The sequence below is a fragment of the Camelus dromedarius genome, chromosome 6 (assembly GCF_036321535.1).
Source record: "Camelus dromedarius isolate mCamDro1 chromosome 6, mCamDro1.pat, whole genome shotgun sequence".
In the NCBI taxonomy this organism is placed as follows: domain Eukaryota; kingdom Metazoa; phylum Chordata; class Mammalia; order Artiodactyla; family Camelidae; genus Camelus; species Camelus dromedarius.
This window is the reverse complement of record NC_087441.1, coordinates 66,811,283-66,827,998: the sequence shown is the minus strand read 5'-3', so window position 1 is coordinate 66,827,998 and position 16,716 is coordinate 66,811,283. Positions and strand designations below refer to the sequence as shown.

At 37.6% G+C, this 16,716-nt stretch overlaps 1 long non-coding RNA gene across 2 annotated transcripts in view; it reads left to right on the top strand.

Moving 5' to 3' along the window:
• LOC116154327 (uncharacterized) overlaps positions 1-16,393 on the top strand; it is a 28,387-nt gene extending 11,994 nt beyond the window's left edge. The window contains exons 4-5 of one of the 2 annotated variants that reach the window (XR_010381320.1): positions 12,153-12,909; positions 16,017-16,393. This is a non-coding gene — a long non-coding RNA (uncharacterized LOC116154327). Of the gene's footprint in view, positions 1-12,152; positions 12,985-16,016 lie in introns of those variants that run through there. The other variant, XR_010381319.1, reaches the window with a different exon arrangement.
• The last annotated feature ends 323 nt before the right edge of the window (positions 16,394-16,716 follow it).

The window sequence follows — 16,716 nt, the reverse complement described above, 5'->3', positions numbered from 1 at the left end:
GAATTAAATAAAAATAGTTTATACTTTGTTATTTAATTTGACAAAGGTTCATTGACTTATCATTCATTTTGTCAAATGCTGAAAAGAAAAAATGTTAGCAAGATCTGTGTGGATATCTAGCAGCTAATATGAATTAAAATTTATTTTCTCATATCAAGCAAAGTCGGAAGTTAAGTTCACTAAAAATAATTTTTAAGAAATCAATTCAATTTTTCAGTACTTTTATTTTTGCTAAAAATACTTGATTCCATGGTTATTATGTACTTATATAAATTGCTCACATGTTTGTATGCATAAGCTTGATACATTACAATTTATATAAACGTATAAATTACATGAAAAGTTACTCAGCACACAGTTTTAAAGTTAAGCTAAATGTTGATAGCTTTCTAATTTACCTTTTAATTTGAAATTTTACTTAACCATTCTTAACTCTGTATTGAGTTAAAAGGGTAAGATTTATAATTACTCTTTTTATATATAAATCACAGCTCTACAGTGTATCTGTGGTATTTACATTTCATGGGGGGAACAATTAGGAAAAAATATCTAAAAAGTCTTCTTGGGGCATGATGATGAGAAAAAGGCTAATGAAAGTGGTTTAGATTATTAGAGTGTTCGAAGTGGAAATGCAGAAATATAGAAAATTGGGGAGGGGGTGTAAATCACTAGGATTCAATGATAAACAAGAGGAGGAGAGAGGAGAAGGTTTTAAAGATGACTTCTAGGTCTGGCTTATACAACATCGTAGATGATTCAGCTAGCCACTGAGATTAGGAAGCACTGGGATAGCACCAGGAATGTGTCATCTGCTTCTTTATTTTGTGGAGTCTGTTAGTGTGTGTGTGTGTGTGTGTGTGTGTGTCTGCACATTTAATGAAAAAGTCTTGGACCTTATGACTTCTAAGTACTTATGGTAGAGAGAATAATGGTCTTCTCCAAATTTCCACATTCAAATCCCTGGAACCTGTGAATAAATTATGTTAACACAGCAAAGATGAGATACAGTTACAGATGGAACTAAGGTTGTTAATTAGTAAAACCTTAAGATATTAATAGTAATCCCCAGGGAAGCCACTAAGAAAATAACACAGAAATATACAGTAAGAGATAAATACTGCAAGGGAATTAAAATACTGCACTAGAAAATATCTACTTAACACAAAAGAAGGCAATAGTGGAGGAATTGAGGAACACAAAAACATAGAAAGCAAATAGCAAAATAGCAGAATAGAATAGAACTCACTCTCTATAGAGTAACAGATGTCTATAGACAATAAATTTTATCTTATCAATAACATTATTACCAACCTTATAAAAATAAAAAGGCTTATAATGAAATACTATAGATAATGATATGCCACAAATTAGATTCCTTAGATGGAAAAGACAAATTCTTATGAAGCCACAAATTATCAACACTGATTTAAGAAAAAACCAGGAAGTATGTATTGCTTTATAACAAGTAAGGAGATTGAATCGGTGATCAAAAACCTTCCATCAGTGAAAAGCCCAGGACTAGATGGCTTCACTGGTGAATTCCACCAGGCATTTCAAGAAGAACTAGCACCAGTTCTTCACAAACTCTTCCAAAAAATAGAAGAGAAAGGAACACTTTCTAACTCATTCTGTGAGGCCACTATTACCCTGATACCAAAGCCAAATAAAAACATCCTAAGAAAGCTACAGATCAATATCCCATTACGAATCTTCAGTGCTAGTAAATACTAGTAAATCAAGCCAACAACATATAAAGAGAATTATACATCATGACGAAGTGGGGTCTATTCCAGGAATCCAAGATTGTTTCAACACACAAAAATGAATCAATTAAGTATATCATAGAATTAAGAAAAACTCCACATAATCATTTCAATAGAAATTTAAAAAAGTATTTGACCAAATCCACTACCTTTTTGTGATAAGAATACTAAACAAAGTAGGAGCAGAAATCAATTTCCTCAGACTAATTAAGGGCATCTATGAAAAAGCCATGGCTAATACTGTACTTAAAGGCAAAAGATTAAAAGCTTTTTCCCTAATATCTGGAACAAGCAAAGGATGTCAGCTCTCACCATTTGTATTCAAAGGGGTCGGGGGGAACACTAGACACCCAAATTGAAGAGGAAGAAGCAAAACTCTCTCTATTTGCTGATGACATTATCTTATATAGAGAAAATCCTAAAGAATTCACAAAACAAAGCTATTATGACTAATAAGTTCAGCAAATTTGCAGGATACAAGACTAATATACAAAAGTGAGTTGTGTTTTATACATTAGAATGAACAATACAAAAATGAAATTAAGAAAACCATTTCACTTACAATAGCACAAACAAGTGTAAAATAGGTAGGAATAAATTTTACCAAAGAAGCACAAGACTTGTGTACTGAAAACTACAAGACATTGCTGAAAGAAATTAAAGAATGCCTACATAAATGGAAAGACATTTTATGTTCTTTAATTGGAAGACTTAATATTAAGATGGCAATACCATCCAAATTAATTTACAGATATGTACAATCCCTATCAAAACTCCAAATGCCTTTTTTTTTTTTTTACAGCATTGGACAAGGTAATCCCAAAATTCATGTGGAATTGCAAGGAATCCAAAATAGTCAAAACAATCTTGAAAAAGAAGAACAAAGCTAGAGGCCTCACACTTTCTGATTTTAAACTCTGCTTCAAAGACACAGTAATCAAAGGAGTGTGGTCCTTGAGTAAGCATAAATGTACAGATCAGTGGAACAGAATTGAGAGTCTAGAAATTAACTCATACATCTATGGACAATTGATTTTTGACAAGGGTGCCAAGATCATTCAATGGGAAAGAAATAGTCTTTTCAACAGATAGTGCCGGGACAACTTGATATCCACATGCAAAGGGATGAATTTGGACCCCTTCCTCACCTGATACACAAAAATTAACTCAAAATGGATTGAAGACCTAAATGTAAGAACTAAAACTATAAGACTCTTTGAAGAAAACATAGGTGTAAATCTTCATACCTTTTGAGTAAGCAATAACTTCTTAGATGTGACACCAAAAGCACAAGCAACCAAAGGAAAAATAGATATATTGGACTTCACCAAAATTAAAAACTTTTGTGCATCAAAGCACACTGTCAAAAAGTAAGAAAACACCCCACAGTATGACAGAAAACATTTTCATATCTAGTACCCAGGTTATAAAAAGAAATTTTACAACTCAATAATAAAAAGATACAAAACTCAATTAAAAAGAGGCAAAAGATTTCAGTAGGCATTTCTCCAAAGAAGATATATGAATGGCCAATAAACATATGAAAAGATACTCAACATCATTAGTCATTAGGAAAGTGCAAATCAAAACCACTAGGAGATGACAGTTCATAGCCGGTAGGATGGCTGTAGATTTAAAAAAAGAAAGAAAGAAAAGGAAAAAGAGAAAGAAAATAACAAGTATTAACGAGGATTTGGAGAAATTGGCATCCTCACACACTGCTGGTGGGAGTGTAACACAGCTCACCCACTTTGGAAAATGGTTTGGCAATTCCAGAAATGGTTAAGTAGAGTGTTACATAGCAACATTGAAAACATACGTTCATACAAAAACCTGTACAGGAATGATCATAACAGCACTATTCAGAATAGCCAAAAGGTCAGAACAACCCAGATATCCATCAACTGATGAATGAGTGAAAAAAATGTGTAAAATATCCATGCAATGGAACATTTGCAGCCATAAGAAGGAGAAAGTACTGATACATGCTACCACATGGATGCGCTATGTGGAAGAACCCAGACCACGTATTGTATGTTTCCACTTCTGTGAAGTGTCCATAATAGGCAAATCCATAGAGACACAAGGTAGATTAGTGGTTGCCAGGGGCTGGGGGAGGGAGGAGTGAGAAGTGACTGCTAAGAAGTAGAGGATGTCTTTTTAGGGTGAAGGAGAAGTTCTGAAATTAGTGGTGATATTTATACAGCTTTGTAAATACGCTAACACTGAATTTTATACTTTAACATAGTGATTTTTTTTAATTGAAGTACAGTTACAATGTGTCAATTTCTGGTGTACAGCATAATGTCCCAGTCATGCATATACATACATGTATTTGTTTTCATATTCTTTTTCATTAAATGTTATTAGAAGATATTGAATTTTTTGGTATGTGAATTATGTCTCAATTTTTAAGAAGTGAAGAGGGAGGCAGAAGAGAGTCAGAGAAAGAGATGCAATGTTGCTGGCTTTGAAGTTGAAGAAGGGACCATGACCCAAGGAATGTGGGTGGCCTTGAGGACCTGGAAGAAGCAGGGGAACATTTCTCTCTAGAGCTTCCAGAAGGGAAATCAGCTCTAACTTTACTTTGATTTTAACCCATAGAGACCCATGTCAAACTTCAAACCTTCAGATCTGTAGGATAATAAATTTAAGTTGTCTTAAACCACTAAGTTTGTGGTACTTTATTACAGCAGCAATAGAAAACAGATATAGTGCCTTTGAAACATCCAAGTGGAAATGTCCAGTATGCAGTTCAATGTGTGAGTCTAGGATTCTATTTACAATGGCCAAGACATGGAAACAACCCAAATGTCCATCGACAGATGACTGGATAAAGATGTGGTATATTTATACAATGCAATACTACCCAGCCATAAAAAAGAATAAAATAATGCCATTTGCAGCAACATGGATGGACCAGGAGATTGTCATTCTAAGTGAAGTAAGCCAGAAAGAGAAAGAAAAATACCATATGATGTCACTTATATGTAGGATCAAAAAAAGGGCACAAACAAACTTATCTACAAAACAGAAATAGACTCACAGACATGGAGAACAAACTTATGGTTACCAGGGGTTAAAGGGGGTGGGAAAGGATAAATTGGGAATTCACAATTGCACCTCTCGGGGAGTGGTGGAAATGTTAGCTATCTTGATTGTGGTGGTGGTTTCATGGGTGTATACATCTATCAAAATTCATCAGATTGTACATCTGAAATATGTGCTGTTTACTGTACAGGAACCATACCGCAATAAAGGTGTTAAAAAAAAAACAGAAAAAAGATAATTTCCAGGCTCTAATCTGACTAATTTATATATGCATGTTAGAGAATTAGTGCATTTAATACCTACAGGTCTTTGATGTTAGTTATTATTATTTACATTTTTATCTAAGGAAATCACGGCAGTGAGAGGTTTAATAACTTCTCTGAGGTATAGAAGCATTAGTCGGCAGAGCTGTGCTAGGGTCGCTTCTCACAAACAGATCTGTGAATTAGTATCACGTAAGTGACTGTTGGAGCTCTCTGAAAACACCTAGTGGATTTATTGACATGGAGCACATTGGTCACATTTGCAAAAGAGCTCTCTTGGAGGACGGATGGAGTGGAAGCCAGGCTGGGTTGATGAGTGTGAGTTGAGGGAGTAGCGACTGCAAGTGTAGACAATTCTTACAAAATGTGCCCATGCAGCTGGGAGAGAAGGATGGCACGGTCTCAGTTGGGGAGATGACTGTAGAGAGAAGCAATTTTTACATGGAAATCTTGCAGATGTTTAAAAACATCTTCTGTTTTTATTCTGATGGGAAATTCTGATGGAGGGAGTGAGAAAAAGGTGAAAAAAGAAGTAGGAAAGAATAGGCATCTCTATTTCAGAATTCTGAACAGGAAGGGAGGGGGAGGACCTGTCACACCAGGGAAGGACTGATCCTACATAGAAGGGATAGTTCTTTTATTATATCAGAATGAAGTGAAAGGGATGGGGGTGGGTTAATACATTTGGCATCAGGAGGATGAGGAAGTTGCTGAGACCTTCTGTGGTTTCTTCTTTCTTATGAGGTGTGCTTCAAAGCCCCACTCTCAGAGTGGGGGAGGTGCCAGGAATGTAGGTGACGTCAGTGCCAGAGGCGGTGCAGCCATCATATTGAATCAGAAGTTTGAAGAGAGTGGAGAAGGCTTGAATGCTCACTTTGGAGAATGGGAGAATAAACTGACTGGAAGGATAGTGGGAGTATTTTGTCAGTTTCATAGGGCCTGTTTAAGGATTTATAAGGTTTGCTACTATGATCTTAAGTTGTTCATGAATTATTTCATGTGTCTTGAACTCTTCCTTACCCTCAACTGTATTGTAAAATTCTTCTGATTTTTTCTCAATGTCTAGGACAGTGTTGAGAAAGCACTTAAGAAATCTTTTCTAATTTAAAAACATGCATGCATCCCAATGTTCACAGCAGCACTATTTACAATAGCCAAGACATGGAAGCAAACTAGATGTCCATCAATAGATGAATGGATAAAGAAGATATGGTATATATTTATATATATAAAATACTACTCAGCCATAAAAAAGAATGAAATAATGCCATTTGCAGCAACATGGATGGAACTAGAGATCGTCATACTATGTGAAGTAAGCCAAAAAAAGAAAGACAAATGTCATATGATATCACTTACATGTGGAATCTAAAAAATGATACAAATGAACTTATTTACAAAACAGAAATAAATTCACATACATAGAAAACAAACTTATGGTTACCAAAAGGGAAGAGGGGAGGGGATAAATTAGGAGTTTGGGATTAGCAGATACAAACTACTATATATAAAATAGGTAAACAACAAGGCCCTACAGTACAGCACAGGGAACTATATTCAATAGTTTGTAATAACCTACAATGAAAAGAATATGAAAAAGAATTTATATATATGTATAACTGAATCACTATGCTGTACACCAGAAACTAACAATATTGTAAATCAACTGTACCTCGATTAAAAAAAGAAATATTTTCGGATTGATTAACCAGAGCATTCAATTAATCAGGATGTCTCAGTTCCCAACGTTTCTGGCTGAAGGAAGTTTATTAAAACATGTTTGTAAAAGAAGACTAATTTATATGTCTCTCCCGAGTCCTGATTTTAGCAGAAGTCTTCCATTTAAAAAAAGACAGTTACAGAGTATCTGTTTTAAAGTTTAAAAGGAAAACAATAACAAAGACCTTATCCCACAGAAGCTAAAAAAATAAAAATAAAAAGGAGAAGCCTTAACCCCCTCATTGTTATTTTGAGGGTAATAAACCTCCTCATTTTTCAAGTTTATAGATCCATTACCGATGGAATAAACATTCAAACTGGGGCGTCGAACAGTGAGAAAGCGACATCCTTTCCGAGGAAGCAGACGGTGAAATAAGACACAAGGGATGACTCTGGGCAGAGATAAGGAGACTCCTGCCAAATTCCTCCCCTGCCTGTTACAGTCCACAAATATGTGTGTGGTTGCAGCTGAACTTCTTTGAGACCCTGTTCCATTCCAGAGGCTGATAAAAATGTGACCATTTAGCTACAAGTGGAAATCTCTGGTAGTAGAAGCATAGCAGCCAGGAAAGAGTCCCAGGGAAATCACCCGGCAACAATCAGAACGTTGAAAACAAAGCAAGCCAGTAACCAAAACATAACCCAGACACACTAAGGAAAGAAGAAATAGGCAGGGTGGAGATGCTCTGTGTCAGTTTCAAGTCAGCACACATACCTAGTGGATGCCTACTGTGTGCCAATGCTTTGCCAGAATTATTGCCAGAATTACCCAATTCTAAGTTGAAAGAGAAACAGTCCCTGTCTTCTATAAAAGTATGATAATATATTTTTAAACCTCCAGATGTATAGTGTGATGAATGCTAGTGTAAGGCATGAGCAAAGAACCACGGGAGCACAGAGGGTTGGGGAGTTCAAGGGTATGCTTAGTTTGAGATGTTCTGGGGACGCTCAAGTGGATCTACTCACTTGACAGTTGGATTTACAGGTGAGAGGCTGCAGCCGACAGCTTGAATGATGATAAAGGTATAGGAATGTGTGGTAGAGGAAGTCATGGATTTAGAGAAAGCCATGGAGAAACTCATGAAAATGAGTGAAGAGCTCTGCGGAGCATTGACACCTACACGGGAACCAGAAAAGAGTAGATGGAAGGAGGTAGAAGTAAACCAGGAAAGAGAAGCCACAGGGAGAGGGGAAAGAGAAAACATCAAGAAATGTCCAATGCTGCACAGCGCTCAAAGTCTACTTTGGATTGGAACCAAGGGGGTCGTTGGTGACGTTCATCAAATCAGCTTAGAGCAGTGCCAGGAGGAAGCCAAGTTACCATTGTTGAGATGTCAGTCAGGTGGAGAAAGGAGGGAGAGCAAATATAAGTATTTGCATGGTATTGTAAGGAAAACTGTAGCAACCTTTGCATTTGCATGGCACCTCTTGCTAGCAGCTAGTTGAGTAATCATTCTAGGCTCTATTTCAAGACTTTCCCCTCATTAACAATATCTAGGATCAGACCCTGGGAAGCCTGTAGAGAGGTGAAGTGAGCTGACACTTTCCAGCAGTTATCAGGTGCAAAGTCCTTTATTTACATGATTTTATTAAATTCCGACAATAGATCTTTTAATAAAATTATCATTGTTAGCTTAAGTTTTGAAGTAATGACGAAAGTGAGGTGTAAGTTAAGTAGCAATTTTACTCACTTCAACTGTTACCACTTTGATCTTATAGCCTCAGGAAGACCTTTCATTTCTCTTGCTTATGGTCTTCCAGGTTTTGGAAAGTGTTGGGCCATTGGCTGTCTGTGATTTACCTGAATACTGCTTTTAGGGTCCATCCCTCCTTCTCTTGCAAGCTGTATCGCAGCATCATCGCCCACATCAGAGCAACCACCTGTCTGGGCTCAGTTCTCATCACTTTGCTGATCCCTCTTCTGCCCATCCCAGGGGATCCTCAGACCAGCATTTCTTTCAACCTCTATTTTTTCCCATTTGGTCATAAACTGAAAAGCTAATGTTGCATCTAGAAGCTGTGTCCAATCCTATGATGATTTTCTTTTTTCTTTTTTTTTCTAATTGAAGTATAGTCAGTTATAATGTATCAATTTCTGATGTACAGCATAATGTCTCTATCATGCATATATATATACATTTATTTGTTTTCATATTCTTTTTCATTAAAGGTTATTACAAGATATTGAAGATGGTTCCCTGTGCAATACAGAAGAAATTTGTCTTTTATCTATTTTTGTATATAGTGGTTAACATTTGCAAATCCCAAACTCCCAAATTTATCCCTTCCCACCCCCTTTCACTTAGAATGACAATCACCAGGTCCATCCATGATGCTGCAAATGGCATTACTTTATTCTTCTATGATGATTTTCTACCAACTGGAAAAATGTACTCTGAGCAACTAGTTGAAATCATTCACCTGCTGTTTGTATCAGGTTGGACTGTGTGAAACTGCCATTTTGGGAAATCAGAAAAACTAAATGGCAGAAATTCTACATTTTTGGTGATCGCTTGTGCTTTGTGGAGGAGGAGATGGGAGTATTGACTCTTGGTGCTTTAATTTAATGTTTATGCAGTTTTTGTGTATTTTAGTTCTATTTTAAAATTTGTATTATTTACATATTAGTAAGGTCAGTCTACTGTTGGAGATATACTAATTTTAATAGACCAGGACTTCAAAATGATATAGATTAACTGAGGAGCCTGTTTAGATTAACTATTATGTGGAAGCAATTTTATAGCCCCTTCAAAACATAAAGGAATGAGATTTGAACTTGAGGACCCTCCAGTTTGAGGTTCCTTCATTCTGCTCCAGAATCGTATGAAGGAGGTGGTAGCATTCTGTTAGTGTTTGGTGAACTGTTTAAATCTGATAGCTCGATTTTAGAGTGTAACACAGGGTAGGCTATCTGATCTAATCTGATCTATCTGATCACTTAGAGGGGAGATATCCAAGAAGCTGAGTTTTATGGCACAGTTTTGAAAATAAGAAACTACCAAGAATTGGTCTTTACAGCCTGCATGTGAACAGCCTGAGGCACTTTAATCAGGCCTGTGTGTTGCTGAATAATGTACCTTATACAAATTTAGATTGGGGGCTAAACGTTAACCTGTTTTCAATTTCTCAAGCAACATGTGAACAAAACTCATATTTACTTTAAATATCAAGTTGTGTGTTCACGTTGACAAAAAATATTATGATTAAATCGCATAGACTAAATGCCTGCTTTTTATTTGCTCTGAGTTCATTTAAATACATTCTTATTTCCTAGAGGCTCAGACTCTTAGATCAGATAGCCTACCCTGTGTTACACTCTAAAATCAAGCTATCAGATTTTAACAGTTCACCAAACACTAACAGAATGCTACCACCTCCTTCATAGGATTCTGGAGCAGAACGAAGGAACCTCAAACTGGAGGGTCCTCAAGTTCAAATCCCATTCCTTTATGTTTTGAAGAGGCTATAAAATTGCTTCCATATAATAGTTAATGTAAATATTACTTTTACTTTAAAAAATACAACTTTAATGTCAATCCATTTGTCCTAACTGTAATCTCTGGTTCCAGTATAAATATATCTAATCCACTTTCAAATGACAATCTTTTTGGTTTTTAAGGAAAACTATGATATCCCTTCTAAAGTCAGCTTCATTCTGTGATTTTGATGTGCAGTTACTTTGGGGGAACAAACAATATCCTTCTATTCTCAAGTTTTCAGCCATAAGCACCACCTTGCCATGTGATAGTGATATTTGTGTACAAAAAACATCCAAAGTTCAATTTGTGATGTTTGAAAATAGATGTATGTCTAATATCAAACGATCATACATGAATAATTTGTATAATTATTGATGCCTATACTCACTAATATCTTTATTTGGGAAAAATGGCATTGAATCTAGAAGGAAAGAATTGAAAAGACTGGAAAAAAAAAATAAAAGCTGTCCCCAAATCTAAAGTAAAAGTATTTAAGAAATGTTTTCTTATCAAGACATGCAGAGAACAAAATAAATTGAGTTGGAAAGAGAACTGTATAATTGTCTGTGAAAGTGGTCATTTGTTAAAAGTAAGAAAAATCTCCATCAGAAGAAGGAAATGATTGCATATGGGCTAATAATTTTGTAGGAAAATGTACAAGTATTTCAAGGACAGGACTGTGAAAGTGTGTGTATCCAGATTTAGTCTAGAAAGGCTGAGGGGTTCTAAACTATCAGAGGATATGATCTCCTCATGATTTGGAAAGGGGAGTTTTGTACTGAAATTTAAAATCCTTAGTAAATCACCATATTGGGGAAGGGGGAGGCCTTGGTGATGGGCACTGTTAGTTAAAGCGTGTCATGGAGGAAACACAATAAGGTGGAAGAGAAGAGATTCCAAAGGCACAAAGGGAGAAACAGGGAGAGCAAGCCCTGGCTTTCACGCCTGTGACCTTGTCATGGAGTGGTCTGGTCACAGAGCGTTAGACCTGGAAGTGGCCGTGGAAACCTCTGTTTCGACTGCCTCATTTTCAGATGACAAAACTGAGCCTCAGAGAAAAGCTATATGGTGGCAAGAGTGGGATCTGAATTGGGAAGCCTTGTTCCCAGTCTTGAGGGAAAAAATTACATTATTTATCATCACCTAGTATGTTCTCATTAATTATTGCTAAGGTATTATTATAATAAAAGTGATGCTGTGGGTACACATAAATGCATAAAAATGAGCAGCAGCTGCAACATTACTATCTTTCCTGAGCATTTGAAAAGGAAACTCTGGTATCCACCCAAGATTAATGATGAAAGGACCAAATTCTAGATCAAATCTCTAAATTGGCTTGAATCCTCATCCAGGTTCTGGCCTTTAACTTTCTTGGCTGGAAGTTCCTTCTTACTCTCAGTCTCTAGCCTGTTACGTTCATATTTCTGAAAAACCATTGAATTACTGCAAGAATGTGAGACTCAATATCTACATCAAGGATGTCCGTAAGCTGAATAAATAATATTAATTAATAGTTATTGCACTTTTTCCTGCACCATGTCCATTGCATACTTAGCTCATTTAATTCTCCCCAAAATGCTATGAGGTAGGTTTAATGATCACCCCCATTTTACAGGTGAGGAAACTCAGCCTCAGAGAAGGTCAGTAAAATGCTCAAGATCACAAAGCTAACAGGTGGATAAACTGAGTATTCAAACCCAGGTCATTTAATCTCAAAGTTTATGTGTGGCCTTAACCATGACACAAGTATGTCTCTCTTATATATGTGTAATTACTTTTTTTAAACAAATATTTATATGTGTTTTGTTTTAAAAGTTATAGTTTTTAAAGTATTATGTAATGTATAGTAGATTTTTGTTATTTTGTCTTCTCATTAGTTTTCTACGTTGAAACTACCTCAACCGCATCCCAGTGGGCTCTGGAAAACGTGCAGATTAGATGGCAGAGCCAATCTGTAAAGAAGTAGGTCTAAAATAATGTGCCCGTTTCCTGGAGATGGGTAAGTACTGTCCCTGTTTTCACGAAGTGGAAGAAGGGGAATTATACATCATAAGGACCAGTGACTTGATGTTGGACTGTTTTTAGGTGTATAAACTAGTCATTAATAGACAAGGCCTTCAGAACTGTCTCTTCTTGGTCATACACATGGTGCATCCACTGCCACATTGGTCTTGGTTTGCCGACCTTGGACGTAAAGGCACCAGAAGTGTCACCTGAATCTTCTCTGGTTGCTCCTACTCTTTATGGAGGATATTGTCATCCAGATCAGTGGCCAGAGCCTGGATGTAATTTCCAGCCTTCATGTCATTCTGTCTGTTCCAGAACCAGCCTGAGATCTTGTGTTGGCTTGGATTCTGCATGATGGTGATCACAAATCCACCTCATCCCCAGGGATCCCTCTTTGTGAGTCAGCGTCTCTTTTCCTCAAAAACACGTGAACATACATACCGTTGCCCCACACCCTTCCTGGCAGTGATGGCAAAGGCTGTTTCCTGCAGCCCAATCACGCTGGTATTGAGCACTCACAAACGCGCTGGGACTTCTCGGGAATCACCGGACACCTGGTGATGGTCTCCAGGCTTCCTGTGGCCGAAAGGTGTTAGAGTTTGAAAGAGTTCGTTTGGAAGCCTTGAGGTAAGGAGCAGACAAACTATGATCTATAGACCAAATCTGGCCCGTTGCTTATTTTTGTAAATAAAGTTTATTGCAATGAAGCCATCCCTATTTGCTTATGACTGCTTTTGTGCTATGACAGCATTTTGGAGAAGTTGCAGCAGAAACCATCTGACCTGTAAAAGCCTATTTTTTTTCATTTAAGTATAGTCAGTTTACAATGTTATGTCTATTTCTGGTGGACAGCATTATGTTTCGGTCATATATATATATTCATATTCTTTTTCACTATAGGTTACTACAAGATACTGAATTTAGTTCCCTATGCTGTATAGAAGAAACTGGTTGTATATCTATTTTTTTTATAAGCCTATTTTCACTAAGTGTAAAATTTATCATATTTACTATGCTGATCCCTCTTCTAGGTGAAGAAGCATGGGGAGCTAGAGTTTGCTAAGAACAGTTATGTCCAATGAAACTATATATAGATAGGTAGATATAGATATTGTTATTGATACAGATATAGACATAGATATATGTCAGGTTTACTAGATGTATAGACCAGGGAAATGTCACTCACACCGAGCACCCAGTCTTCCCTAAAACTTCAACCACCATTTCTAGAGTATTTGCCATATGCCAATCACTAGGGATGTGAAGATGGGTAATTGTCTGCCGGAGGAGACATACGGAAAGCTACAATTTCAAGTGAAGTAGTACTTGCTATGAGAGGAGCAGGTCCAGAATGGTGACCTTTGGGGTGCGGGGAGTTTGCCAGCCTGAAGAAGACAAGGTGGAAGTTGAGTACTGAAGAATGAGCAGGAATTAGGTCCTTGATGAAGCAAGGTATTCCGAGCAGAGAGAGCTGCTTCAGCAGTGGTACAAGGCACGGGGTAGCATGTTTTATGGGAGAAGAAAGCTCGTTGTGATAGTGTTATAAAGTGCAGAGTGGGAGATGGCAGAAGATGCAGAATGAGGCCAGGTTCTGAAAAGTAATGTTTTGCCAAGTGGACGAGCTTTGACTTTATTATAGAAGCAAAGAAAGACTACTGACGTGTTTTAATCGCTGGAGTAAAACTGTCAGATTTGAAATTAGATGAGCCCCTTTGGCAATGAAGTGAGTCAAAATGGGAACCCAGGAGGCTGGCTTAGGGGTCACTGAGAGAATCCAATCAAGAAGAGATTAGCAACCGGACTAGGATAGTGATGGGATGGGTTGGAAGGAGGAACAGATCTGTGAAATACAGGGTGTAAGATGGACATAATTAAGTGGCATTTGATTTAGTGAAGGAAGAGCATAATAAGTCAAGAATAGCTGGTAGGTTTCCATTGTGGTAGCCAGATAAATCTCGGTAGCCGACATGGGGAATCAGAAGGAGGATCAGGGTTGGGCATGTGAGAGATGATGAGTTCAGTTCTGAACACGCTGATATGAGGAACCTGAAAGCTATCTATTTGGCGATTTCCAGCAAGCAGTTATACATATGATCCTAAAACTTAGGGGGCAGATGGGGCCAGTCAGCCATCAGTGTACACATAGTGGCTTAAAATATAGTAGAAGAGCATGTGGATTGAAAAAGCATGGCACTGAGTGGAACTGTCGAGAAATCCAACATTTCTGAGTGACGAAGAGTAACCAATATAGGGGACTAAGGTGGAACTGTTCAAAGTCTTTAGAAATGGGGCTCATTTTCCATAAATTACTTATGAAAATGGATAAATATGGTCTGTATAAAAGAAAAATCAGGCAAATTGCAATTATACTGAAATGCAGCTATTAATGCCCAGTGTCAGCCTGGATAGAGGACCCTGGCAGAGAGAAGTAAGCCCCTTCATTGGAGTCAGCATTTCAATGTCTTAGACAAAAGACACCTCCTTAAATGTTTAGACTGTTTTAAGCTGAGAGGAATAGAAAATATATTCAGTAAAAGAACTGGGATGTGAGAAAACCTTGACTGACTAGAGCCACAAGCTCTATCTAATAAAATAAAATTTAGGAAGGATTAAAGGGTCAGTAGCCAAGTACAGGATGGGAAAATGTGACTTAGCAGTTGATCGTAGAAGGGAAAAACTTCTAGGGACTAGTTGATAATTAACTTAGTTTGAGTCAACAGCAGGAAGTGGCAGCCAAGAAAAGGTAAGATGATTCTGACTGACTGAATTAAAGCATAGTGTCTAGAACAGTGGGTCTCAAACTTTAATACACCTGAGAATCAGCTGGGGAAATCTTTACAACTCCTTCTGCTCAAGCCACACGCCGTAGATTCGAAGTCTCCATCTGGTGGCCACGGGCAACATCTTTCTTTGGTCCTGGGAGACAGGGAGCATGGCAGGGGCCAGAGGGATGGGCCGAAGGTAGAGGGTAGCTAAAATGTGAAATATTGTCTATATTTTAAAAATCAAGAAATCTCATGTGAGCTTAACTTTCAGGTTCTCTTAAAAACTGATAAAATTCAGCAAGTCTGAGCCCACCATACTTCATACATGGTCACTTGGGACTGAGTAACTGCTGCCCTCTTTAGAGCAGGCCTGTACTCTTCATCCAGCCCTCAGTTTATTTATTTACCTTTATCAGACAAGTTTCCACAGATACTTGAGTTGGTCTGTACATACAACAGATTACTATTCAGGATAAAAACGAATAAAAAAGGAACTATTGATCCATCCATCAACATTGGTGAATCTCAGAATAATTATGCTGATTGAAAAACCCAGACAAAGAAAAGGGCACAGACTGTATAATTCCATTTACATGAAATTCTAAAAAGTACAAACCAGCCTATGCTGATAAACAGCAAATAAGTGGTTGTTTCAGAATGGAGAAAGGGGTCCCCAGTGTTCTCCTTACTTGCTGCAAGTAATCCCTGCTTCTCCTGCGGGGGGAAGAAGAAAGACTAGAGAGAGGGGTAGAAGGAGGGATTACAAAGGAAGCACAAGAGGAAATGTTGGGGGTGATGGATATGTTCATTATCTTGAATGTGGTGATGGTTTCACATGAGTATCAAACATCAAATTGTATACTTCAAATATGTACCATTGACTGTGTATCGATTATGCCTCAATAAAACTGTTTAAAAAAAGGAAAAAAGGAACAAACCAATATGCCTCCTTTTGATCTCTGTGTCCAGGTTTCATATACTCATGCTTTAGGGGCTGCTGAGATTGGTTAACTTAACTGATCAGTGTATGGAAAACCATGATCATTGAGCCTCCCTCATAGAAATATCTTCAGGGGCTGAAGACAGCCTCCCAGCCATGCTTGCTGTCTTACTCAAGACTGAACCCAGTGCAGCCAAGGCTTCTCCATCCGCCCTCCCAGCAATGTCACAGAGTGCATTCTAGAGCAGAAACCACTTGTCATTCAACTTTGTCATCACAAAAGTATCTTACCCAGAGCCTGGTAAGTGTCAGGTGTGTATTTGCATATTAAAATGAATTGAGTGGAATCAGAGTGCATCTACTCATAGGTATACTTTGGCCCAGGATTTTATAAGAAGCTCGTTAACTCAGGTAACTTTTGTTTTTGGATCTAAGGTACACAGTCCCATAGCAGATAATTTATCTACTCAAATTGCTGACCATTTTGCAAGTCCCTGACAAATGATACTGGAGTATTTGGCAACTGAGCATGACTATCTAGAATCTTGGTCTATAGCCAATGGCTCATCTTTCTATAACTGCAAACTCCTCACTCTCTAGGTTATGAACCTACAGTCAGGTTGGCTGTCTGGGTCTTTTGCATCCATCCTTGTAACCCTGCCTTCTGCCTTTACTTGGGTCTAACGTAATGGTTTTTGACTCTACCAGTAACTCCCCTCAAAACAGACA